This window comes from Moschus berezovskii, chromosome 4, assembly GCF_049115385.1.
Source record: "Moschus berezovskii isolate FMDL1 chromosome 4, NW_MosBer_1.0, whole genome shotgun sequence".
Taxonomy (NCBI): Eukaryota; Metazoa; Chordata; class Mammalia; order Artiodactyla; family Moschidae; genus Moschus; species Moschus berezovskii.
Genome location: NC_142463.1, coordinates 57,099,845 through 57,127,372, shown reverse-complemented (window position 1 = coordinate 57,127,372; position 27,528 = coordinate 57,099,845). Strand labels below are relative to the sequence as shown.

Genomic DNA, 27,528 nt, shown 5'->3' with positions numbered 1-27,528 from the left:
ATCTCATAAGATAGAACTTTCTTGCATAACCTTGAGTATTTGCATTTTATCTGTATTATAAACTTATAAGAATTATGTATTTTTGTAGTTTATAATGTCTCATATTTTCTGACATCAAGTGCTAATAGGATTAAGGAAGCAGAGAGAAAAAAGTATGGAAAATAAAAGGCTGATGTCGCCGAAGAAGCTCTTTGGAAAAAAGAGGGTAACATTAAATGAGATGTTTCCTTCTCAAGGTTAGGTACCTTCAACCAATCAGGGTGCGGTATTTGTGAAACAAATACAATGGATCGCTGAGACATGGACTATGGCCTGTCAAGACCTTGGGCATACTGACATAGCAAGTCACTCAGTTCCTTTTCCTTTTCAGAAAATCTTTCTCAGCAAGAGGCATCTAGTTTTTTCGCACAGCAAGCTAGACTCAGCATGTGAAGCTTTGAACAATCCTGCACTGCAGGGAATGTTTTGCAGAAACTGCATGACAAGATTGCCAAAAGGATTACCTCTTGATTTCTTTTGTCCTTGGGTTTATTTCATCTAATAATGGGGCAAAGTTGGTGCCTTCTACAACGAAGAGAGAATTTATTCATGAGTCATATGTGGCAAAATTGTTTTCAAATCTTTGTTGTTCATAAGTTTCTAAGAGAACAACACTTCATTGAATATAAGATGTATATTTTTCCTTTTAAAAGTGTTTATTATACAATGAATTGTAAGCATAGAATAATTTGTTCTTGCAACAGCTTGAAGCCTGAATCCTAACAAGAAGTTTTTTCTTCCTCTCTTTACTAAAAAGTTGTGAACTACCACCAGGAACATAATACAAGGTCAAGTTAAATGAAAATCAGGCCATTTAACTACAACAAAAAATTCTATAAACAAAATAAATTCTAAGGATGTTAGTTTTATCTGTTCATGTTGATGTCTGGCCCTGGTGGCTCAGATGGTAAAGAATCTGCCAGCAATGCAGGAATGATCCCTGAGTCAGAAAGATTCCCTGGAGAAAGGAATGGCTAACCACTCCAGTATGTTTACCTGGAGAATTCCATGGACAGAGGATTCTGGTGGACTTCAGTTCATGGGGTCACATAGTCTAACATGACTGAGCAACACACGCATGCACACACACACACAAATATATATATATATATGTATGTATGTATTTAAATTTTAATTATGACTACACTAACACACATGATGGTCCAGGCCTAAAAATATACCATGTGTCAGGGCACCTAGCTTCAAGTATTGCTTCTATCACTCAGCCCTTGAAATTTGAATTGCAGTTTCCTTACCTGTGAATTGGAGATGATGTTTAGCCTGCCTGATTCACACAGTAATTTTTAGGATACAATAAAAGAAAGTTTACACAGTTTTACAGAATTTTAAGGATATATTTCATGAGAAATAAAATCAAAAGCACAGAAAAACATGTCACTGTAGTCTATTGCTGTCAGTTTATAAGCATTCAGATATTTTTAAATTTAGGGAATTATAAGAGATCATAGGAGCATGAGGACAGAGGTGAGCTGGGATCAGGAGAGTCTTTCTTCATGAAGTAACACTTGATCTTCAGATCTGAAAGATAAATAAAAGGTGATAATTAGAAAGTTTAGAAATAAAGATAGCCTCCAAGTAAATGCTCACATAGGTGGAAAAAATGACGATGGCAAGGTAAGTTACTGAGACTGGAGTAAAGAAAAGGTGCAGGAGAGTGGTGTTTCTCAATTCTGGAGAGGTAGGTATATTTAGCCCATGTTAGCTATAAATGCAATGGGTGGAGGAGCCTGGTGGGCTGCAGTCCATGGGGTCATGTAAAGTTGGACATGACTGAGTGACTTCACTTTCACTTTTCACTTTCATGCATTGGAGAAGGAAATGGCAACTCACTCCAGTGTTCTTTCCTGGAGAATCCCAGGGACGGGGGATCCTGGTGGGCTGCCGTCTATGGGGTGGCAGAGAGTCGGACATGACTGAAGCGACTTAGCAGCAGCAGCAGCTGTTAAATATAGGTCTTCATGAAATAATTTTTACAATAATTAAAGGATAATTTATAGCAGTAGAGTAATATAATCAGACGTTCTTTTTAAATGAACCATTCAACCACAATGTGGAGAAGAGATTGGAGGGGAAAAATTGTAGACCAAACGGACTAGTTATTTGGTTATTTCAGAAGTTCATGCTAGAATGATAAATGGACAAGAGGCAAAGCAGTAGTGACATAAAGAAGTGAAGTGTTTTGCAATGTGTTTTGAAAACAGAATTGTCAAGATCTGGTGAGGATTTAAATATGGGAAGAAAAAGAAAAGAGTTAGTGATAACATCTCATAGCTGAGATGCTAAATGTCTAGTGTTTTGTTTACTGTGATAGGAAATTTTGAAGAAGGATGATGCTTGGTGAAAGGATATAAAGTAAACAGTAGAGATGAATGTCAATGAGACATCTATGTTACAGATAAGAAACTTTACATTCTTTTTTGGAACAATGGCAATTGAAATCATCAGAATGGATGAAGTCAACAGGCAAAGGGCATTAAAGAAAGAAGAAAAATAGCCCAGTATGGCATTTTGAGATCTCTAAATTTAAGAAAGTTTGTGACAAATGTATCAATAAACTGCTTACTGTGAGATATTATTATATTAGACTATGGATAGTGCTTGGGCTTTCCTGGTGGCTCAGTCTGTAAAGAATACACCTGTAATGCAGGAGACCTCCTGTAATACAGGTAATCAGGGTTCACCCCCTGGAGAAAGGAATGGCTACCCACTCCACTATTCTTGCCTGGAGAATCCCATGGACAGAGGAGCCTGGAAGCCTATGGTTCATGGGGTCATAAGAGTCAGACACAACTTAGTGACTAAACTACCACATAGATAGTGCTCAGTCGCTCAGTCGTGTCCAACTCTTTGAAGAGAGACTCTTTTCCTAGAACTGTGGGCATGAGTAGAGAAGAGGGAATAATTCAAAAGATGATACCTTGGTTGAGCTGAGTACAAAAGAAAAATTTCTTTTATGTCGTCCCTACCTTTATTTTTCCATTCAATAAGTATTTTAGAGTCCTCCAATATTCTAGGCACTATTCAAATTGCTGAGGATAAAGTAACTAACACACAGTACTCACCCATGCTCATAAAGAGCTGGAGGCTTGGCGTGCTGTGATTCATGGGGTCTCAAAGAGTCGGACACGACTGAGCGACTGAAGCGAACTGAACCGAACTGAATCTCATAGAGGAGACAGATTACATACAAGTAAACCAACAGACAAAATACATTCATGAAGTCATCATACTATAAAAACAATCAAGCAGGACAATGAGATGGATATTAATGGGTTCAACCAAGGAAGCTGGTATATCAAAGAAGGCCCCACTAAGAGGATGACGTTTTACTTTAAGAATAACAGGAAGCATTCTATTTTGTTCCATTGATCTATATTTCTGTCTTTATGCCAGTACCATACTGTCTTGATGACTGTGGCTTTGTAGTAGAGCCTGAAGTCCAGCAGGTTAATTCCCCCAGTTCCATTTTTCTTCCTCAAGATTGCTTTGGCTATTCGAGGTTTTTTGTATTTCCATACAAATTGTAAGATTATTTGTTCTAGTTCTGTGAAAAATATCCTTGGTAGCTTGATAGGGATTGCATTGAATGTATAAATTACTTTGGGTAGTATACTCATTTTTACAATATTTATTCTTCCAATCCATGAGCATGGTATATTTCTCCATCTATTAGTGTCCTCTTTGATTGCTTTCAGTAGTGTTTTATAGTTTTCTATGTACAAGTCTTTTTAGATCAATGGAACAAAATAGAAAGCCCAGAGATAAATCCACGCACCTATGGACACCTCATCTTTGACAAAGGAGGCAAGAATATAAAATGGAGAAAAGACAGTCTCTTTAACAAGTGGTGCTGGGAAAACTGGTCAGCCACTTGTAAAAGAATGAAACTAGAACACTTCCTAACACCACACACCAAAATAAACTCAAAATGGATTAGAGAGCTAAATGTAAGACCAGAAACTATAAAACTCCTAGAGGAGAACGTAGGCAAAACACTCTCCGACATAAATCACAGCAGGATCCTCCATGACCCACCTCCCAGAATATTGGAAATAAAAGCAAAAATAAACAAATGGGACCTAATTAAAATCAAAAGCTTCTGCACAGCAAAGGAAACTACAAGCAAGGTGAAAAGACAGCCTTCAGAATGGGAGAAAATAATAGCGAATGAAGCAACCGATAAAGGATTAATCTCCAAAATATACAAGCAGCTCCTGCAGCTCAATTCCAGAAAAATAAATGACCCAATCAAAAAATGGGCCAAAGAACTAAACAGAGATTTCTCCAAAGAAGACATACAGATGGCTAACAAACACATGAAAAAATGCTCAACATCCCTCATAATCAGAGAGATGCAAATCAAAACCACAATGAGATACCATTTCACACCAGTCAGAATGGCTGCTATCCAAAAGTCTACATGCAATAAATGCTGGAGAGGATGTGGAGAGAAAGGAACCCTCTTACACTGTTGGTGGGAATGCAAACTAGTACAGCCACTATGGAGAACAGTGTGGAGATTCCTCAAAAAACTGGAAATAGAACTGCCATATGATCCAGCAATTGCACTCCTGGGCATACACACCGAGGAAACCAGAATTGAAAGAGACACATGTACTCCAATGTTCACTGCAGCACTGTTTATAATAGCCAGGACATGGAAGCAACCTAGATGTCCATCTGCAGATGAATGGATAAGAAAGCTTTGGTACATATACACAATGGAGTATTATTCAGCCATTAAAAAGAATACATTTGAATCAGTTCTAATGAGGTTGATGAAACTGGAGCCTATTATACAGAGTGAAGTAAGCCAGAAAGAAAAACACCAATGCAGCATACTAACGCACATATATGGAATTTAGAAAGATGGAAATGATAACCCTGTGTACGAGACAGCAAAAGAGACACAGATGTATAGATCAGTCTTTGGGACTCTGTGGGAGAGGGTGAGGGTGGGATGATTTGGGAGAATGGCATTGAAACACGTATGTTGTCATATGTGAAATGAATCACTAGTTCAGGGTCAATGCATATTATAGGATGCTCGGGGCTGGCATGCGGGGATGACCCAGAGGGAGGATAAAGGGAAGAGGGAGGGGGGAGGGGGGTTCAGGAGGGGGAACTTATGTAGACCCAGGGCGAATTCATGTCAATGTATGGCAAAACCAACCAATATAATATTGTAAAATAATTTGCCTCCAATAAAAAATTAATTAATTACAAAAAAAAGAAAAGACAAGAGAGTTCTAGAAAAACATCTACTTCTGCTTTATTGACTATGCCAAAGACTTTAATTGTGTGGATCACAACAATCTGTGGGAAATTCTTAAAGAGTTGGGAATACCAGACCACCTGACCTGCCTCCTGAGAAATTTGTATGCAGGTCAAGAAGCAACAGTTAGAACTGGACATGGAACAACAGACTGGTTCCAAATAAGGAAAGGAGTACATCAGGCTGTATATTGTCACCCCACTTATTTAACTTATATGCAGAGTACATCATGCGAAATGCCAGGCAAGATAAAGCACAAGCTGGAATCAAGATTTCAGGCGGAAACATCAATAACCTCAGATATGCAGATGGCACCACCCTTATGGCAGAAACTGAAGAAGAACTAAAGAGCCTCTTGATGAGAGTGAAAATGTTGGCTTAAAACTCAACATTCAGAAAACTAAGATCATGGCATCTGGTCCCATCACTTCATGGCAAATAGATGGGGAAACAATGGAAACAGTGACAGACTTTATTTTCTTGGGCTCCAAAATCACTGAAGATGGTGACTGCAGCCATGAAATTAAAAGACACTAGCTCCTTGGAAGAAAACTTATGACCAACCTAGACAGCATATTAAAAAGCAGAGACATTACTTTTCCTACAAAGGTCCCTGTAGTCAAAGTTATGGTTTTCCAGTGGTCATGGATAGATGTGAGAGTTGGACTGTAAAGAAAGCTGAGTACTGAAAAACTGATGCTTTTGAACTGTGGTGTTGGAGAAGACTCTTGAGAGTCCCTTGGACCGCAAGGAGATCCAACCAGTCCATCCTAAAGGAAATCAGTCCTGAATATTCATTGGAAGGACTAATGCTGAAGCTGAAACTCCAATACTTTGGCTACCTGATGCAAAGAACTAACTTACTGGAAAAGACCCTGATGCTGGGAAAGACTGCAGGCAGGAGAAGGGGACAACAGAGGATGAGATGGTTGGATGGCATCACCGAATCAATGGACATGAGTTTGAGCAAGCTCTGGGAGTTGGTGCTGGATAGGTAAGCCTGGCATGCTGCAGTCCACTGGGTCACAAACAGTCAGACCCTACTGAGCGACTGAACTGAACTATTCATTCATTTTGAATAAATCAGGAATGTTGGCCTAAAAAAAAAAAAAAAGAATAACAGGAAGCAAGCCAACTTAGGACAATTTTTAGGAGGTAGAGTACAGTAAGTATAAAATTGCTAAGTTTGGCACTCTTTAGGTGCATTTTAGAAAAAGGAAGGACATTCAACAAGACGGAGGTAGGAATTTTTCAGTAAGTTGATGAAGTAGACTTATCTGATAACTCTTCCTCAGTGAACTGTTAGTTTATATACTCAAGTGTCACTGAGGATAGAGGAAGGAATTTTGATATTTGTGGAGACATATGATATGAACCGGTCATTCTGACTAGCAGGAGCATGAACAATAATAAAGGCATAATAAGATGACTTTGACAGTGTAGAACAGTACATGGTCTTTTTTTTTTTTTTATGCTTTCATTTTATTGTTTTTAAGAATTAAACTGCCACCTCAGTAGTCTTTTAAGAGCAATATAATGAAACATACATACATTTAATTTATACTTATGTCCATCATAGCTTCAAAGGCTTCCCTGAAATAAGACTGGGATTCACATCTTTTTCCTTAAGGAAAGAAATACTAACAGTAATTTTGTTATCCTTCTACCCACCCACCCTCATTCAAACAATAACTGGATGAATTCAAGTCTAACACCATTAAAAAAAAAACAACTGTCTGCTACAACACATTCATCTTAACTGCCTCGCTGCATAACACATATTTCTTAAACCTAACCAAAAATTTTAAAGCCTATGAGACTTAACATGTGGAATTTTACCATGATAACATTTTTTTGTTCAGTACATTCAATTCTAGTGAGTTTCAATTAAATCAGGTGAGCTCTTCATAAACAGCTGAGAAGCTTTAAAGTGAGTTTTGTTATTTCCTATTACATGAAAACAAAATATTGGTACTGAATTTTCAATAATATTTTAACAGCTCTTAAAGAGGGCCATTAAAGGTTATCAAGTTCGCACCAGTCCAAGTACCTACAGTAATATGATAGACACACTCACCACCATTTCACACTATTTCACTCCTATGCTTCTAATAACAGTTTCTCATTAGAAACACCACATTAACACTGAACTCTCAAATCGCTAGGAGTGAAAAATCACGTACTTTCACTTAAAAAAAAAGTGTGTTATTTTCAGCTGGTCATGGTTAAAAGGGCCATTTATATTATTTCAACTCTAAATTTATAGATGACTTTGCATCAGATTATCCAAAGTGAGAAACTGCTTTGCCTGTTCCTGACAGAATTAAATGGTAAATTAGCCATCAGTTCACCTGTTGTCAAAAAGAAATGTTCTAAATTTATACACTACAAACTATTTAATAATAAATGATATCTGTATACTACACATTTCATGTTTGTTATGCACCATTTTGTGGGGAGGAAGTACTTCATGGGGGTGTATTCAAAGAATATATAGTAATATCCTAAGAATGTTGATTTATACATATGAATTCTGTATAAACTGTAAGTGGTCATCTTAGCTGGACTGTAAGTGGTCATCTTAGCTGGACCATGGTCTTAAATTTAAAGGAATAAAGATCAGCACATCTGTGTGTGTTTTTTTTTCCCCTTCCAGGCCATTTAATGAGTCTTCTTTTCATATGAAATTTACAACAAATTGGGTTAGAGTTTGTAGTTTTATCAGTGGAGTACAACAGAAGAGAAATGGCACAAGATAGTGATCACAGTAATATACAATAAAATTTAACTAGGAAAGAAGGAAGTAACTCTAAGAAGCAGCTAAGAGTTTGTAGTTTTATCAGTGGAGTACAACAGAATAAAAATTGCACAAGATAGTGATCACAATAATATACAATAATATTTAACTAAGAAAAAAGGAAGTAACTCTAAGAAGCAGCTAAGAGTAGGCTAGAATACTTGCTGAGTCTGATCAACTATTTAAGCAAAGTATTAGATTATAGGAACTGGACTGATGGACCAAGAGTAGAATGCTTTATATTGTGATGTTGTACTTTATGCATTTATAGCAATGTCAAGTTCCACAGCTTCACTTTCCAATATGATGGCCATAATCCACTGGAGATATCTCAATTTACATGTTGAGTAATTAAAGTTAAATAAAACTTCAAATACAGTCCCACAGTTGCATTAGTCACAAATCATTACCACATATAGCTAAAGATTATTGAAGTGGGTAGTGCAAAATTAAGACAACTCTATTAGTGCAGAAAGTTCTGTTGGGTAATACTGGTCCAGATACCTATCTTTGGAATGCATGGTAGAGGCAGAGGAAAAGAAATATCAAAATATATGAGGGAGACAGAAAGAAGCTATAGTGTTGATTGACACTTTAATGACTATAGGTTCAGGAGGCCTAAGAGAAAGCATGATCTTTTTGAAAATAAGTAAATTTTTATTGGAATAGAATAAATTTCAGTTGACTGGGAAAATAATGTATGGAGTGCCCAAACAGACTCATGCATAATTTCCGTTTCATTGACAAAGTCCACCAATAGCCCCTCTGTGGAGGCTTGCTAGGAGACTTTCTAATGTCCTGATATTTGGTTCTGTGCTATTTCTATAGTTTACCATCAAAGGAGTGCCACATATAAAGACAACTCACTGCTATGTCATCAGCTTCTCACCTATCTGCTTGTGTTGCTACCATTGCCAACTATTATATATAAATATATGTTTATAAATAAACATATATATGTTTATACACATATAACATGTATGTAATACTATATACATATGAAAAGTGAAAAGTGAGTGTGTTAGTCACTCATTTGTGTCCAACGCTGCAACTTCATGGCAGTAGCTGGCAAGGATACTCTCCCCATGGAATTCTCCAGGCAAGAATACTGGAGTGAGTTTCCATTCTCTTCTCCATGGGATCCTCTAAACCCAGGAATTGAAAACAGGTCTATTGCATTGCAGGTAGATGCTTTATTGCCTGAGCCACCAGGGAAACACACTATATATATATATATATATATATGTTAATTGACTTGCTGACTGGGAATCTTTTATCTCTACTGGACTTGATATATATAATATTTTCCTGATTGGGAATTTTTATCTCGCTTGGATTTGATATATGTAATAGTTGTTTAGCCACTAAGTCATGGTGTCTGGAGTGTGCTACCATTTCCTTCTCCAGGAGATCTTCCCAAATTAAAACCAGTGTCTCTTGCATTAGCAGGAGGGTGCTTTACCACTGAGCCACCAGGAAAACCCATATGTGTAAAAGTACACATGTACATATACACACAATATACACATTTGTCTGTGTGTGTATCCCTACAACTTCATTCTTTGGAGGGAATCGGTTAACTATTATTTATTAAATATCTCAGATAGAATTTTTAAAAAAGACTTTTTGAGCAAAATGGCAATAGGAAAAAATATTTGGAAAACTATGAGGAATTTTTCTACTTTATTTCTTTCCACATAAAATCAAGGGAAAAAGAAGCAATTATCAAGATCATTTAAGAATCAGTTCAGTTCAGTTGCTCAGTTGTGTCTGACTCTGCAACCCCATGACTAAGCACACCAGGCTTTCCTGTCCATCACCAAGTCCCGGAACTTGAACAAATTCATGTCCATCGAGTCAGTGATGCCATCCAACCATCTCATCCTCTGTCATCCACTTCTCCTCCTGCCTTCAATCCTTCCCAGCATTCAGGATATTTTCAAATAAGTCAGCTCTTTGCATCAAGTGACCAAAGTATTGGAGCTTTGGCTTCAGCATCAGTCCTTCCAATGAATATTCAGGACTGATTTCCTTTAGGATGGACTGGTTGGATCTCCTTGCAGTCCAAGGGACTCTCAAAGCATCAATTCTTCGGTGCTCAGCTTTCTTCATGGTCCAATTCTCATATCCATACATGACTACTGGGAAAACCATAGCTTTTACTAGACAGACCTTTGTTGGCAAAGTAATGTCTCTGCTTTTTAATAAGCTGTCTAGGTTGGTCATAGTTTTTCTTCCAAGGAGCATGTGTCTTTTAATTTCATGACTGCAGTCGCCATCTGCAGTGATTTTGGAGCTAAAGAAAATAAAGTCTGTCACTGTTTCCTTTGTTTCCCCATCTATGTGTCATGAAGTGATTGAATCAGATGTCACGATCTTCATTTTTTATATGTTGAGTTTTAAGCCAACTTTTTCACTCTCCTCTTTCACTTTTATCAAGAGGCTCTTTAGTTCCTTTTTGGTTTCTGCCATAAGAGTGACATCATCTGCATATCTGAGGTTACTGATATTTCTCCCGGAAATCTTAATTCCAGCTTGTGCTTCATCCAGCTCAGCATTTCAAATTATGTACTCTGCATATAAGTTAAATAAGCAAGGTGCAGTATACAGCCTTGATGCACTCCTTTCCCAATTTGGAACCAGTCTGTTGTTCCATGTCCAGTTCTAACTATTGTTTCTTGACCTGCATACAGATTTCTCAGGAGGCAGGTCAGGTGGTCTGGTATTCCCATCACTTTAAGTATTTTCTACTGTATGTTGTGTTCCACACAGTGAAAGGCTTTGGGGTTGTCAATAACGGAGAAGTAGATCCTTTTCTGGAACTCTCTTCCTTTTTCTATAATCCAACAGATGTTGGCAGTTTGATCTCTGTTTCCTCTGCCTTTCTAAATCCAGCTTGAACATCTGGAAGTTCTTGGTTCATGTACTATAGGAAAGAAAAAAGTAAAATCTTGCCTCAATCATCTGTATAGTTACTGAAATGATTGAGCTTGAGGCCTCAATTATCGAAGTAAATGAATCCACTTTCCACTGCATTTTCCATGTAAATTTAATGAACAAACTGAATTTGCGAAAGGTACTAGTTTGCCTAAGGTGCTAGAAAATCTCTTCTCTTAAGGTAATATTAAGTCTGTTAGGCTAGGTTCAATATTATTCAACATATAACATATTATTTTGGAGAAGACAATGGCAATCCACTCCAGTACTCCTGCCTGGAAAATCCCATGGATGGAGGAGCTTGGTAGGCTGCAGTCCATGGGGTCGCTAAGAGTCGACACGACTGGGTGACTTCACTTTCACTTTTATGCATTGGAGAAGGAAATGGCAACTCACTCCAGTGTTCTTGCCTGGAGAATCCCAGGGACGTGGGAGCCTGGTGGACTGCTGTCTATGGGGTTGCACAGAGCCCGACACAACTGAAGCGACTTAGCAACAGCTGCAGCAACATATTATTTTCCCTAGGAATGTTAGAGTGAACTGTGATCAAAGCATAGTAAATATGTAGGTTATGACTACACATAGTCAAACTACCCATATGAAAAGTGTAAATCAGCTTGCTTTGCCTAAATAAATGCCATAGGAATATTGTTCATTTGTAACTAATGAATCTTGATAGCTTCAACTTTTATTTTTATTAGTGTGTTTTAAAATATTTAAATTATAGGGGATTAGCATGCATGTTCCAGTTGTGTCCGACTCTTTACAACCCCATGGACTGTAGCCTGCCAGTATCTTCTATCCATGGGATTTTCCAGGCAAAGAATACTGGAGTGGGTTGCCATTTCCTCCTCCATGGGATCTTCCTGACCCAGGGATCTAACCTGTGTCTCCTGTCTACTGGGTTGGCAGGCAAATTCTTTACCACTGAGCCACCTGGGAAGCCCCAAACTGCAAATAATAGTTAATTAACATGACCAAGAAGGTCACAGCCTGTTCAGTTAGAGCTTTCTTAGAAATTTTTTAAAACCATCAAATTTAGAAATAAAATTATTTATATATATTTTATCTCTTGCCAAATGCTTCAAGTTAACCTTTAAAATCAGCGTTTTGAATTGGTGAGATGTGATCAAGGCAATGTTTTTATAATATCGACCAAGGAAAACTTTGGATGAAAGAAACTCCTAAACTCATAGTATGCCCTTGTTAAACACTTTCGTTTTAGTTGATTTAAATGAATTTTTTAAAGAGAATAGGTGGAACCAAGTTTCCAGAGAGTAGTTGTGTTTATTTTAGAAATTTCATTATCACCGTGGTCTGCTGTCATCTAAAAACAAAAGACTAAAGGGTATGCCCATAGGGGTATTGGCAAGGAGAACAGATGTTCTGGGCTAAGTCCATTGTGATTCTAACTTTATTGTACAGCACATTGCACATTTTGAACTTATATTTATGCTTTAAAATTCAGAGAATTGAGCTGAAGTGACTTTCCAAAGATATCAATAAAAACACAATGTATTTAGTAAATGAAGCATCAGAATGCTATGATCATAGTCTGTTCTCTTTGATAAAATGAGTACTGTACTCTGAATCTCACTCTGACACCCTTCTTTCTTATACATGCCTAAAATTTGAAATTAGATATGCCTGCAACTTGCCAAGAATGCAGCAGCACTCAGCTGCCCTTAGGTTTTCTTCTAAATAAGTTTCAGCTGCCTTGCATCTGAAAGCAATTGAGGACAAACTTCAACATGAACTGAAACAGATTCAGGCTGAATGTTCCATGAGTGGTAGAGAGGGCAAATATAGATTTTTGGAAGTGGTAACCACATTAGGCCAACTCCAAATTCAGCAAGATAGATTTATGGCGCCAATGATAATGGTCACAGGAATAAAAAATAAAATTGGATATATTGTATTTTGTGCTGTTATGCAAACTGATTCAGTTCAGTTCAGTCACTCAGTCGTGTCCAACTCTTTGCGACCCCATGAACCGCAGCATGCCAGGCTTCCCTGTCCATCACCTACTCCTGGTGTCCACAAATCCATGTCCATTGTATCGGTGATGCCATCCAACCATCTCATCCTCGTCGTCCCATTCTCCTCCTGCCCTCAAACTTTCCCAGCAGCAGGGTCTTTTCAAATGAGTCAGCTCTATGCATCAGGTGGCCAAAAAATTGGAGCTTCAGCTTCAACATCAGTCCCTCCAAAGAACACCCAGGACTGATCTCCTTTAGGATGGACTGGTTGGATCTCCTTGCAGTCCAAGGGACTCTCAAGAGTCTTCTCCAACACCACAGTTCAAAAGCATCAATTCTTTGGGGCTTAGCTTTCTTTATAGTCCAACTCTTATATCCATACATGACCACCGGAAAAAACATAGCCTTGACTAGATGGACCTTTGTCAGCAAAGTAATGTCTCTGCGTTTTAATATGCTGTCCTGGTTGTTCATAACTTTCCTTCCAAGGAACAAGCATCTTTTAATTTCATGGCTGCAATCACCATCCTCAGTGATTTTGGAGCCCAGAAAAAGTCAGCTGTTGTTTCCACTGTTTCCCCATCTATTTTCCATGAAGTGATGGCACCAGGTGCCATGATCTTAGTTTTCTGAATGTTGAGCGTTAAGCCAAATTTTTCACTCTCCTCTTTCACTTTCATCAAGAGTCTCTTTAGTTCTTCTTCACTTTCTGCCATAAGGTGGTATCATCTGCATATCTGAGTTTATTGATATTTCTCCTGGCAATCTTGATTCCAGCTTGTGCTTCCTCCAGCCCAGAGTTTCTCATGATGTACCCTGCATTTAAGTTAAATAAGCAGGGTGACAATATACAGCCTTGATGTACTCCTTTTCCTATTTGGAGCCAGTCTGTTGTTCCATGTCCAGTTCTAACTCTTGCTTCCTGACCTGCATACAGATTTCTCAGGAGGCAGGTCAGGTGGTCTGGTATTCCCATCTCTTTCAGAATTTTCCACAGATTGTGGTGATCCAAATCCAAACTGTGATTGATCATAGCCATCTGATCATAGCAATTGATCATAGCAATCTGACCTGCATACAGATTTCTCAAGAGGTAGGTCAGGTGGTCTGGTATTCCCATCTCTTTCAGAATTTTCCACAGTTTGTGGTGATCAATCCAAACTGTGATTGATCATAGCCAAATACATGTTAATATCTTCACTTATCTTTGATTTCAAACAACTTTACAAATATTTGATTTGCTTCACATTGATAACAACTCTGTGAAATAAGCCACAGAGATTATCCATATTTCCAAGAATTGAAAAAAAAAAAGTGTAACTTTCAGCTATATGATTTTGTTCAAACTTTCCTGAGTAACTAAAGAGATCAACTCACCTTTACTCTTAGTTCCATTCTATCTTTTTCAAGGTACAGTATTTTGCCAGTCCCTAATGTTACGTGGTAAAGAATTGGCCCGTAATGCAGGAAACACAGGTTCTATCCCTGGGTTGGAAACATGCCTTGGAGAAGGGAATGGCTACCCACTCCAGTATTCTTGCCTAAGAATTCAATGGACAACAGGAGCCTGGTGGGCTACAGTCTATGGGGTTGCAAAGAGTGGGACACGACTGAATAAATAACACTTTCATTTCATGCCCCCTCAAGGTGTGGACATGAGTTTGAGTGAACTCCGGGAGTTCGTGATGGACAGGGAGGCCTGGCGTGCTGTGATTCATGGGGTCACGGAGAGTCGGACATGACTGAGCAACTGAACTGAATTGAACTGAACTGAACTGAAGTTCATTATAGACTCCATTATCTGATAAAAGAGTGAAGTATGAATAGTTTTTCCTTGCCTATAATGAATTTCTAACAGAATTAAACACATATAAACTAGAAGTATTTTCTGAATCAGACAAAGTTGGAGGGAGGACATTCATTACAATAATAAAAATAAATTGTATATCTTTTTGCAGCTCAAAAATATGTATAAAGTTGAATAAATTAGTGGATTGAATTTTATCTGTATACAATTCCTTGTTTAAAAATGGTACTTTACTCATTTTTAAAAATTTTAATTAGAAGATAATTGCTTTACAATGTTGTATTTGTTTCTGCTGTACTATAACATGAATCAGTCGTAAGTATACACATGTCCACTCCCTTTTAAGCCTCCCTCCCTTGCCGCATCGCATTCCTGTAGGCCCTCACAGGGAACCAGGCTGAGCTACCTGTGCTATCCAGCAACTTCCCACTAGCTATCTTTTTTCTATATAGTAATGTATATATTTCAATGCTACAATCTCAAATAAATAAACAAGAAAAAAAGTGATGCTTTTTTGCTTCTGCTGCTGCTGCTAAGTCGCATCAGTCGTGTCCAACTCTGTGTGACCCCATAGACTGAAGCCCACTAGGCTCCCCCATCCCTGGGATTCTCCAGGCAAGAACACTGTAGTGGGTTGCCATTTCCTTCTCCAATGCATGAAAGTTAAAAGTGAAAGTGAAGTCGCTCAGTCGTGTCCAACTCCTAGGAATCCCATGGACTGCAGCCTACCAGTCTCCTGTGTCCACGGGATTTTCCAGCCAAGAGTACTGGAGTGGGGTGCCATGTCCTTCTCCATGCTTTTTCTAGTGTACTAATAAAAGCTATGCAAAGTGTGACACTTTAGGAAAGAAATCTTGTTTTTACTCTTGATAAATTAAATCTAAAATAAACCTCATCTCTGATTTTGAAAGTACACAATAATCTGATTTTCAATACTGTTTTTCAACAAGCATTGGCATTTTTATAATTTATATTTATTAAGCCAAATTTAATATCTCTTCTTTTAGGATAAATATATACATTAAAATAATAGTTGTATTATTTAATTTGAATGAATTTATGCATCCTTTGGAGAAGGCAATGGCAACCCACTCCAGTACTCTTGCCTGGAAAATCCCATGGGTGGAGGAGCCTGGTATGCTGCAGTCCATGGGGTCGCAAAGAGTCGGACACGACTGAGTGACTTCACTTTCACTTTTAATTTTCATGAATTGGAGAAGGAAATGGCAGCCCACTCCAGTGTTCTTTCCTGGAGAATCCCAGGGACGGGGGAGCCTGGTGAACTGCCATCTATGGGGTCGCATAGAGTCGGACACGACTGAAGTGACTTAGCAGCAGCAGCAGCATGCATCCTTTCTCAATATTCTTTGAACCTTTCAAGTGAATCCTATAGAGTCTGACTTTAAAACCAGCACAGTAGGATAAGGGGTGGAAGTTTTGAAATCAACTTTGTTTTGGAGAATTTAAAATTTGAAAGCTGTTGTAAGAATCCCTATGAAAAATAGGAATTAATTAGAATAACTTAAAATTCCCAACTTAAACTGAAATTAATTTTTCCCAAATTTATTTTGAGCCTCTTTTTCAAATCCTGAACAGTTTTCCTACATATTGCTGCACTCTATATATCAATGGCAATCTTAAAATAATAAAGTGACTATCATCTTCCCATCTCTCTAACATAATGAAGCATCTTGAAATGTAATTACTTGGCATTTCAAAATAAACATTCTACATATATATCAAGCAGTTAACCTATAATTACTAGAATAAATTCATAATAGCAGGGAAGTTGAGGATAGTCTATATGGAGAAGAAGACTATACACAAAATAACTAGCACTTTTGTCATTTCATTTCAAATGTTCATAATATACCTTTAATAATATTTAATTTATGAGCTGATAGCCAGCCTAGTCAGTTGCCTCCTCTGATGTAGAAAAGTTATTGTTCAATTATTTTGTTTTAAATTTGACTATTTACCCGTTTTTAAAATTGAGCAAGGAATTTTACCACTAAAATAATGAGATTTGGGAGATTAAATGACTGCAGAATAAAAGCTATGTTCCCTTCAGTTCTAAATATTTGAGAAGAAAATATAGAACATTGATTTCCAGTGTAATAGTTATTCTGTGATAATAGACTACCAAAAGCTGAAACTTTCTTCTTACCCCCTTGGTCAAAAATACTAGCTTATGCTTACTGAATGCTTTCTGTGTATAAGCACAGCCCTATTTAGCTGCATTATGATAATGTCCATTTTATGGATGGGGAAATTAATGTCCAAAGAGGTTAAGAGGTTAATGTCCAAAATTCCCGTGGTCATTCAGTTGGCAAGTGAATTTATTTATGCTGTCTATTTGGTCCAGAATTCAGCCCATATTTACTAACTTCAAGTGAATCTGCTTCTAGATGTTTGTTGCTTTTATCCAACTAGCATTATTAAACTTTTTTTCCTAAATTCCAGAGACCAATAGCATTTTTTTTTTTTTTACTACACTGGCTAAAGTGAAAATGAAATGCTTTATATTGTATTGCACTATGGCAATACACTCCAGTACTATTGCCTGGAAAATCCCATGGACAGAGGAACCTGGTAGGCTACAGTCTATGGGGTTGCAAAGAGTTGGACACGACTAAGCAACTTCACTTCACAACCCTGCTTACTGTGCAGAAAATTAATTGCTCCAAAATGAGTCTCCAATTCAGAACAAAATAACTTTGTATAGAGCAGGATTTTACTGTCATATTCAGAAAAAAACTTTTGGTTTTCTGAGTAAGTTCATTTTATTATGTCAAACATAATTGAAATGTTTCATGAGATCTACTCAGTGTGTCATATCCTTTTCAAACTATATCAGGTAGTATATCAAACTATTTCAGATATTTTTCCTTGATAGATTCACCCAGTTTACCAAAAGCAAAACCATAAAGTTTAAAAAATCCAATGTATGTTCTATATCCTATACTAAAATATGCTGACACTTTTACTTTATTCCTTTGCTATATACATCATGACCTTAATCTTTGTATTATATGTCATTTTTATTTCCTGGATGTCTCCTCAATAAATAGAAGATGCACTCTAAACTATATCAAGTGGTGATCAATATCAGTCTTCAAGGAACAGTTCATTACAAGAGAACGTCAGGACTCTTAAATAGGACATATTGTTCATCAACTGTTTTAATATATATTGTCAAAAATAGTAAAGTATGATTGACTGCAAAATACTTCACATAATATATTCAGCATTTGCACTGCAAAAGTAAATACTTCTATGTTAGTCCTATCATATAAACTGATATCAGTATTTTAAATGATAAAAGATTACATCTATGCTAACCACATTAACACATCTAATACAAATCAAGAATAGCTGGTCATGGCCTTATTTGTTTATAAACTGTTAGATATTTAATGTAAAATATTAAGAACATGTTTAATCAAATTCAGTTATGCTACACTTCCATAGGAAAGAAGACACTGATTTTAAATAAAATCTAGTAACCTGGGACTATTTTCTTCACTATTTTATGCACATTTGTGATTAGAAACATATATTAATTACATTCAGGACAAGCACAAGGGAAGGCTTTTTTAATAGAAAACAGAAAAATGCCCAAAGCTATGATTATATTTAAGTTTTGTAACTTAGCCAAGTCTATTATTCATATTTATAATCTAAAAAGTCACAGTACTCTCAAAATATTTAGACCCCTCCTGATTGTATTAATATTTGATATTTGATTAGGTTAAAATGCAAATGTGAACTCTCCATATGGTGCAGAATAAGACAGGAACAATATGTTCCATGTGGCCAAGCCACCTTGGATCTTTCAATAATAAATATTCACAAGCTCCATTAACACCACATCATCACTACTTAAATTTTAACCTGTGTGGTTTTGGGTCAGTGATAAAATTTGGTCAGTTTCTTCATAACAGTAGAATTAACAGTAGTAGAAAGTACAGAGCACAAAAGTGGACACTCTATGGAAATCACTAAGATGAAATTCTGCTGTAATATTTTCTCAATAAAAAATAGGGAGAAATAAGAAGATAACATTAGAGTGAAAGAAAATATCAAGTAAGATTGCTAAGAATGATAAAAGTAACCAGATTAAACAAATTAAGTTCTTGGCTCTCCTAACTGTGCATTTTTATTTTTTAATTCTTGTATGGATTTTATATTTACAACCTTCAGAAACACCAGAGCATATTTATGTAATCTCAAGGCAATAGGAATGTCAAATAAGAAAAGATGATTCTGGTATGCATATATTCTTATTTCAGATTTGAGAGCAATATATTTTTTTAAAGGTTAAAATCTTTACGAAGTATATTGCTGGAAGGTTAGTACAAAGCTTAATGCTTGGAGAAAAAGACATCAGGGCACTGAAATTAGTCCTTGATTTGACCAGTTAATTTAAATGTTTTATATTGAAGGTAAAATTTCACAAGGTAAAATAAACACTTTTAAGAATGATGTATGATATATCCATACATGATCACTGGAAAAACCATAGCCTTGACTAGACAGACCTTTGTTGGCAAAGTAATGTCTCTGCTTTTTAATATGCTATTTAGGTTGGTCATAACTTTCCTTCCAAGGAGTAAGCATCTTTTAATTTCATGGCTGCAATCACCATCTGCAGTGATTTTGGAGCCCAAGAAAATAAGTTTGACACTGTTTCCACTGTTTCCCCATCTATTTGCCATGAAGTGATGGGACCAGATGCCATGATCTTAGTTTTCTGAATGTTGAGCTTTAAGCCAAATTTTTCACTCTCCTCTTTTACTTTCATCAAGAGGCTTTGAGTTCCTCTTCACTTTCTGCATAAGGGTGGTGTCATCTGCATATCTGAGGTTACTGATATTTCTCCTGGCAATCTTGATTCCAGCTTGTGCTTCTTCCAGCCCAGTGTTCTCATGATGTACTCTGCATATAAGTTAAATAAGCAGGGTGACAATATACAGCCTTGACGTACTCCTTTTCCTATTTGGAACCAGTCTGTTGTTCCATGTCCAGTTCTAACTGTTGCTTCCTGACCTGTATATAGGTTTCTCAAGAGGCAGGTCAGATGGTTTGGTATTCCCATCTCTTTCAGAATTTTCCACAGTTTATCATGATCCACACAGTCAAAGGCTTAGACTGTGAAGAAAGCTGAGCACTGAAGAATTGATGCTTTTCAACTGTGATGTTGGAGAAGACTCTTGAATGTCCCTTGGACCGCAAGGAGATCCAACCAGTCCATTCTAAAGGAGATCAGTCTTGGGTGTTTATTGGAAGGACTGATGCTAAAGGTGAAACTCCAATACTTTGGCCACCTCATGCGAAGAGTTGACTCACTGGAAAAGACCCTGATGCTGGGAGGGATTGGGGGCAGGAGGAGAAGGGGACGACAGAGGATGAGATGGCTGGATGGCATCACTGACTCAATGGACATGAGTTTGGGTAAACTCCAGGAGTTGGTGATGGACAGGGAGGCCTGGCATGCTGCGGTTCATGGGGTCCCAAACAGTCGGGCACGACTGAGCGACTGAATTGAACTGAACTGAACTGATGATTTATAAGAACCAATAAAACAGGGACTTCCCTGGAAGTCCAGTAGTGAAGACTCCAAGTTCTCAGTGTAGGGGGCACAGGTTCCATCCCATGCCAGGGAACTAAGATCACACACATGCTGCACATGCCACCAAAATGAAATTTTAAAAAAATAAGAAGAAAAAGAAGGAAAAAAAAGAGACAATAAAACAAATGGGTTATTCCTGTTTCCTCTTCAGCATCCATCTTCTGCCCTGAGGAGCTGTGATGGGGAGTCAGACTTCACCCCACGACGAAAAGTGAGGTTTAAGAATTAAACAATTTGTTCTATCCCAGTGATCACACTAATGGGCAGGTCATTGATGTTTAGTCACCAAATTCTGTCTGATTCCTTTGCAACCCCATGAACTGGAGCCAGCCAGACTCCTCTGTCTATGTGATTTCCCAAGCAAGAATACTGGATGAGTTTCCAGTTCCTTCTCCAGGGGATCTCCCTAACCCAGGGATGGAACTTGTGTCTCTAGCATTGACAGGCAGATTCCACTGAGCCACCAGGAAAGCCCAGAGGGCAAGTAAGAGACCTGAAAAGGCCAAAACACAGTACACTTTGGAACTTCAGCTTGATTTGCCTGGAATAAGAAAGGTGTTCTTTCAGGTGTGTTGATCTGGAAAGTAAAATATTGCAATTATTTATGCTGTCATAATAAATAGACTTATGAATTTAATAGAGCACAGTAAATCAGAGAAACAGATCCAGAATCTTGATAACAATGAGAGCAACTTGACCGAACCATACTGATGTTCATTCCACTATTTTATTAGAGCAAAATGGATTTTTTTTCTTATTCATGAAAAAATGCATCTTATTTGATAAAGGAAGATAAGTAAATGGACCAAGAACTATTCAGTCACACAATGTATTGTTTTGTTTTAAAAGCAGATACACACACACACACACACACACACACACACACTGGTAAGTAACTCAAAAGACATTATTAAAAATAGTGATCTTGGCGGAGTCAGTGTGGTGCTGTGGCAGCAGTGGGGATGCCATGGGCTCCCTGCATGGTGTCGGGATGCTCATGTGGCCGGCGCCCTGGATACTGAACCAGAGATTGGGACATCACCTTCTGGCTGGCTAGATGGTTCCCCAAAACCACAGCCAAGTCCGTGGTGGGCCTACAAACACCCATCAAGGTGGAGCTAGGGGCTGGGAAAACCTACAAGTGGTGTGTGTGTGGCCACAGAAAAAGCAGCCCTTCTGTGATGGCTCCCACTTCTTCAAAGGTGCTGAAGTTCAAGGCCGAGGAGATCTGAATGGTGGCATGCTGTACCCGCAAGGCAACCCAGAAGCCCCCATACTGCGATGGTACCCACAAGAGTGAACAGGTGCAGAAGGCAGAACTGGGCTCTCCACTCTGAGGGGTGACTCACCCCAGGGATCCCAGCACCCATAACTGGTTTGTGAAGGGCTTGCTCCGGTAACCCAAGGTCTCCAATCTGGGGCAGCTGGGAACAGACTCTGGCTTTGACGCCTGCTGGTGAAGATGACATTAAATAGACGTCCTAGCCCAAGATTAAAAAATAAAAACAATCAAACAAACAAACAGTGATCTTATTCAAATCCTAAAAGTCAGATAATGATATTTTTTGTCCTTACTTTCACTTTTTTTCCTCGTTGTTTTTAGCCAGACTTTTCTGATGTGAGCTGAGGGTAGAGAATATCGGAATTGTCTTGTGGGTTCTAAGAGACAATTCCTTGAAGACTAGGGAATGGCAGTATTCACTGAAGTATTAAATAATATCATAGACATTAAGGAGATGGAAGAGGTAGGCCAACAAGCCTGGATATGTCAGGCTTCTGATCCTCTATGAACCTTTGGTCTTCATGACAGTCACTCATCACATGCATGCACTTGGACAGATGCTGCCCTAGCAGTCCCAGCAAATTAATTTGGCACATCACTTGACAGAATTTTTCTTCACTCTCCACTACCTGACCATAGCTCATTCTTCTGGGAGCCCATGCTTTCAACATTTTCTTTCATCACCCTGTAGGATGTGTGATTATCAAGTAGGCAACACCTGAACAGCTCATTAAATCCAATATTATTAGCTTTAGACAATCTCATGAAGTCTACATCAGTTTGCACCATTTCTCGTCCTATCTTTGCACTGAGTAGGACTATATGAGGACAAAGGTGCCTCAGTTCCTGAACAAACATATAATTTTTTTTAATAGCAAAAAGCATAGAGGTAGATATAGCAATGCATTTGGTAGAGTTTTAATAAGATACATTGATTATGGAAATTGAGATTCCTAACAACTCTAGAAAAGGAAATTTATAATTAATAGGTCTTTTATTATACTTTTTAAAACTCAAATTTCTAAATATTGATTTAAAGCCTTTTAAGTACTAATTATATATTATCTCTGTTACTGGATACAAAATAATTTATGTGGAATGCAACAACAGATGCGTGTAGTTATGTGTAGGCACATGAAATGTATTATTTCAAGGAGTGAAAAACGAAAAAGGCAGCTTAGCATTTGCTGGTGATAGCTTTGTTAATTCAGAGCTATGGTTGAAAAAGACAATGTCCACGTGTATATAATGAAAATCATAAGCTTATCTACTTGATACCTTTGAGAGTTTTTGGTGGTTCATAATTAGGAGACCTCCTCAGTGCTTGATTCACTCCTGTGCATTAAATAAACCACTTACTGAAATACATTATCACATTCTGAACATGAAGCACTTTAGTATGAATAAATGATATGCTGGAGTCCTGCAAGGGTCATTACTGAAATATCTCATTTCTGTTGTTGTTGTTTTCTGACTCATTACTTTTACATTTTGCTTCCTCAGCCCCCTACAAAGTCTCCTGAGAGTGATTTCTGGGAGTTCTGAGGGGACATCCTATACATGCTCAATGAGCTCAGTGTTTGTGCTGTCAGAGACAGGTACTGCTCTTCCTTTGTGATGCCATAGATTCTCCATCTTTCACAGCATCTGGGAGGTCTCAGAGGGGATCCTCCTCTTTCCCCTGCACCACTGGACTGGTGTGCCCTGCCCCTGCTTCTCTATAAGGGAATGCAGATGTGGTAGCCTTTCTAAAAGGCTCTGCTTCCTCTGTCAGAGTTCCCAGGTCTGTAGCATTCAGAAATTCTCTCCTGATAACACGAAGCTGTGAAATTTTATGCTAATTTCCAAAAAATCAGAATGAACCTATATCTCTGACTAATCATGTGGATGAGGAACATGTCACAGTGCTGCTTGGGTGTCAAGGTGTCACAGAGTCCCTTGAAAGGTATGTCCAGTCTTTTTTCTTCTCTGCAATGCAGACATAGAACTAGAAAACTGTAGACAAAGACAAGTGAAAGTCATCATCTTTTACTAAAAGCTAATACCCTAGACTTTATTAGGTCAAATTCATTTTATTTAGCTCATTTTCTTAAAATGAATTACCTCCCATGTGAATCTTCAGATTTCTACAAAATAGTATTTTGTTTGGTCAGTCCCTTTAGTCCCTCACATGTGCTCAAAATTACCTATGACTCAACAGTGAATGTGGCCTCCCCAGTGGCTAAGCAGTAAAGAATCTGCCAGCAATGCAGGAGCCACAGGAGACACTGGTTCAATCCCTAGGTCAGGAAGATCCCCTGGAGAAGGACATGGCAACCCACTCCAGTATTCTTTCCTGGAGAATCCCATAAGCAGAGGAGTCTGGCAGGCTACATCCACAGGGTCACAAAGAGTCAGACATGACTGAAGCGTCTTAGCATGCAGGCAACAATGGATGACTTAGAACTGTAGCTCAAATTATCAAGTTTATATATTCTTATCTATAGTTTACTTGAGTAGCAGTAACTGATTCACTCATAAAAATAGATTTTCAAATCCACATTTTCAAATTCATTAAGATTATCTTCAACAACAACAACAAAACCTGAAAACTCAATACAATAAATATTTCAATTCAATTCAGAGTAAATGAATATAATCTTGATTTGACTGACTCTCTGTAGGTTCATTTGAGAAACATTTCTTTTTTGATCAAACTCCAATCCCTTCAACAATGCAAACAAATGCATTGTTAATTCCCTTTTCAATGATTTTGTTTTATGGATTATGGCCTGTGTCTTCTCTGCCATGTCATTCCCTTCCAAATAAATATACACCTGGCCAAACTGCTCACTTTTTAAGCCAACAAGAGAAAAAGTCATCCTCAACCCTATGGATTACTAAAGCCTACACTCTCCAACCTTCCTTTCCAAACTAAACTTCAAAATATTTGTGAATTGTTATTTATATGTCCTTATTTTTCAACTCCTCTCAATCTAGTTTCTGTCTCCAAAACTTCAACTCCAGTTGACTTCACAAGGAAAAAGCAACTGGAGTGAAAAATCAAATCTGTTTTTTCCTTTCCTCAGTTGCTTGTTCAACCTATCATCTGGACCTAGTGGAAAACCAGAGGACAAGAGTATTGATGCAGTCAACCTCCTAGTGCAAATAAAATTTTCCAACCCAAGTGTTCTTGCCAGTAGCATACCCATTTCCTTGGAATATCTCCAAACTCATAATGCTGACAGAAATGATGGATTTAGATGGCTGTAGTTGTAACACATATTTCTGTTCTCATGACCACAGTTAATCAGTTAAGACTGGAACATATAATTTTCTGAAAAGAACTGATCATATTCTGTTTCCAGAAAATTTGCATCAAGAACACACAGCGCCAGACAGTTAGATGCTTCACAAGTAAGATCTTTAGAATATGGGCAAGAGCCAGCAACATGGTGAAACAGGGTCTGAAGAAGCTCCACTCAAAAAGGATTTTGAGAGGAGCAAAATCCTCCTCTCAGCCAGAGGAGATAGGAGCAGCAATGCCCAAGGAAAATGAGTTAAAATCCATTAGCCTCCAGACTCAGAATAGCTACCTGATAACTTCTCACTTCTAAATAAGCTCAGTTTTAATTTCTGTAGAATTTCTATCTTTAAAAAATACACTTTTTTATTTTGAGCAAGCTTGTGTAGCTTTCTCTTCCTTCTAAATGATGCCAAATTACAGTCACTGTTTTTAAAATGTGAGTTTTGTCAAGTGTTTATTCCTCTAAACTCAATAGACTACTAATCACATTTTGAATGTGCATGAATCAACACCCGCTAGAAGGGTTTTTGATTATCACCTGATATTAGTTTAAGAAAATGACACTAGCATCTACTTTTGAGAATTTAGCACCTATTATCTAGGTATTTTATTCCTATTTCTTATGTCTTCTTATGCTTCATTTTGATCATGAAATTATTAGGAAAAGAGACTAGGCAAAACAAGTCTTTTAAGTATTTCTGAGATATATGGAGACTAACTGAAGTTAAATTACCATAAATTTCTCATATATTTACCCATGGAAAATACATTTTCATTTTGGGAGTCACTGTGGTATACCTATCTAGTAGCAGAGAGACTTTGAAGACTTTGAGATTTCTGTCTGCTATTTACATAATGTAGGATTTAAAATCAGTTTCTGGAATACAAACATGTATGAACAGCTCCAGTTCAGTTCAATTCAGGTGCTCAGTCCTGTCTGACTCTTCGTGACCCCATGGACTGCAGCACACCAGGCCTCCCTGTCCATCATCAACTCCTGGAGTTTATGCAAACTCATGTCCATTCAGTCGGTGATGCCATCCAACCATGTCATCCTCTGTTGTCCCCTTCTCCTCCTGTCTTCAATCTTTCCCAGCATCAGGGTTTTTCCAGTGAGTCAGTTCTTCCCATCAGGTAGCCAAAGTATTGGAGTTTCAACTTCAGCATCAAACCTTCCAATGAATATTCAGGACCGATTGTTTTTAGGATGGACTGGTTGGATCTCCTAGCAGTGGACTCTCAGAGTCTTCTGGAACACCACATTCAAAAACATCAATTCTTCAGTGCTCAGCTTTCTTTATAGTCCAACTCTCACATCCATACATGACTACTGGAAAACCCACAGCTTTAACTAGATGGACCTTAGTTGGCAAAGTAATGTCTCTGCTTTTTAATAAGATATCTAGGTTTGTCATAACTTTCCTTCCAAGGAGTAAGCGTCTTCTAATTTCATGACTGCATTCACCATCTGCAGTGATTGTGGAGCCCCCAAAATAACATCTGCCACTGTTTCCACTGTTTCCCCATCTATTTGTCATGAAGTGATGGGACCGGATGCCACGATCTTAGTATTCTGAATGTTGAGCTTTAAGCCAACTTTTTCACTCTTCTCTTTCACTTTCATCAAGAGGCTCTTTAGTTCTTCTTCACTTTCTGCCATAAAGGTGGTGTCATCGGCATATCTGAGGTTATTGATATTTCTCCCGGACATCTTGATTCTAGCTTGTGCTTCATCCAGTCCAGCATTTCACATGATGTACTCTGCTTATAAGTTAATTAGCAGGGTGACAATATAGAGCCTTGACATACTCCTTTCCTGATTTGGAACCAGTCCTATGCTCCATGTCCACTTCTAACAGTGGCTTCTTCACCTGCATACAGATTTCTCAGGAGGCAGGTCAGGTGCTCTGGTATTCTCATCTTTGAATAACTTTCCACATTTTGTTGTGATCCACACAGTCAAAGGCTTTGGCATAGTCAATAAAGCAGAAATAGATGATTTTTTTTTTCTGAAACTTTCTTGCTTTTTTGATGATCCAATGGATGTTGGCTATTTGATCTCTGGTTCCTCTGCCTTTCCTAAAACCAGCTTGAACATCAGGAAGTTCACAGATCACGTACTGTTGAAGCAAGGCTTGGAGAATTTTGGGCATTACTTTGCTAGCTTGTGAGATGAGTGCATTTGTGCAAAAGTTTGAGCATTCTTTGGCATTGCCTTTCTTTGAGATTGGAATGAAAAATGATCTTTTCCAGTCCTGTGGCCACTGCTGAGTTTTCAAAATTTGCTGGCATATTGAGTGCAGCACTGTCACAGTATCATCTATTGCTGCTGCTGCTGCTGCTGCTAAGTCACTTCAGTCGTGTCCGACTCTGTGTGACCCCATAGACGGCAGCCCAGCAGGCTCCCCCGTCCCTGGGATTCTCCAGGCAAGAACACTGGAGTGGGTTGCCATTTCCTTCTCCAATGTGTGAA

The 27,528-nt window shown here is 38.0% G+C and overlaps 1 long non-coding RNA gene and 1 pseudogene across 1 annotated transcript in view; one reads left to right on the top strand and one right to left on the bottom strand.

Annotated features, from left to right (window-relative positions):
* Positions 1-1,452: 1,452 nt before the first annotated feature.
* LOC148778051 (uncharacterized) overlaps positions 1,453-27,528 on the bottom strand; it is a 64,707-nt gene continuing 38,631 nt past the window's right edge. Inside the window, exons 2-3 of the long non-coding RNA XR_016037116.1 lie at positions 1,891-1,999; positions 1,453-1,578 (exon numbers count right to left, since the gene is read on the bottom strand). This is a non-coding gene — a long non-coding RNA (uncharacterized LOC148778051). The remainder of the gene's footprint in view (positions 1,579-1,890; positions 2,000-27,528) is intronic.
* Positions 21,455-21,824, top strand: LOC129540528 (CDGSH iron-sulfur domain-containing protein 3, mitochondrial pseudogene; annotated as a pseudogene).